The sequence below is a fragment of the Suncus etruscus genome, chromosome 8, assembly GCF_024139225.1.
Source record: "Suncus etruscus isolate mSunEtr1 chromosome 8, mSunEtr1.pri.cur, whole genome shotgun sequence".
NCBI classification, from domain to species: domain Eukaryota; kingdom Metazoa; phylum Chordata; class Mammalia; order Eulipotyphla; family Soricidae; genus Suncus; species Suncus etruscus.
This window is the reverse complement of record NC_064855.1, coordinates 92,508,557-92,509,718: the sequence shown is the minus strand read 5'-3', so window position 1 is coordinate 92,509,718 and position 1,162 is coordinate 92,508,557.

Below are 1,162 nucleotides of genomic sequence, written 5' to 3'. Positions count from 1 at the left end.
TTTCTTTTCCTGTATCTCTGAGGGTCTACCTGCCTTCCCTGGATCTTGTCCCATTTCCATTTCCAAAGCAGGTGATGTCCAACTGACTTGTTCTTACTCATTATAACTGACATTTTTGGGTTACACCCGGTGATGCTCAGGGATTACTTCTGGCTATGCACTCAGAAATCACTCTTGACTTAAGGGAACCCTATGGGACACTGGGGGATTGAACCGACATCCACCCTTGGTCAGCCGCGTGTAAAGCAAATGCCCTACGGCTGCGCCATTGCCCCGGCACCATTACTGATATTTTCTAATCCCTCTGCCACTGCTTCCACATTACAGATGATTACTTTGGACCCACAATTAAGAACATGTGATTTAAGGTACAGTGAGTAATTTGATTTCATCTGTAACTTTAATCATAACTTGTCAAGAAATAAATTAAGGGACCAGAGTGATAGCACAGCGGCTAGGGCATTTGCCTGGCACATGACCAAACCAGATTCAATTTCCTGTATGTCATATAGTTCTCCGAACCTTCGATGAGTGCCACTCCTGGTGTGCCCCAAAAGCCTAAAAAGAAAAAAAAGAAAAGAAAAAGAAATTGATATTCTGAAGAACAAAGTAGTGACATCTGTGAAATTAACTTTAAAAGCATTATATTCTATTCAGGTCACTCTAAGGACATGATGGCTATATCAGTGCTAACTTCAGGTGGTTTCCAAGGTGCTTTTCCTGAACTGTGGAGTCAGCTTCAATCCCTACCAATACATATGGTCCCCACATATTGTCAGGAATGATCCCTGAGTTAACCCTGATCATTGCCAGGTGTGGCCAGTGAGAAAAAAGAGATCTGTTGAATTGACACACCTCAACTCTGTTTGCATAACTACAAGAGGAGATGGCTAAAAATTCTAAAATTTCAGGGCCGGAGTGATAGCACAGCGGTAGGGAATTTGCCTTGCACATGACAAACCCGTGAAGGACCTGGGTTCTACTCCCAGTATCCCATATGGTTCCCTGAGCCTGCCAAAAAAACTGAGCACAAAGCCAGGAGTAACCCCTGCATGCGACCAGGTGTGGTCCAAAGCAAACAAACAAACAAACATCAGCTCATGATTTATTATTGATAAATGTTTGATTTGTATATCTTTTTTACATATCTCTGTTCTTATGG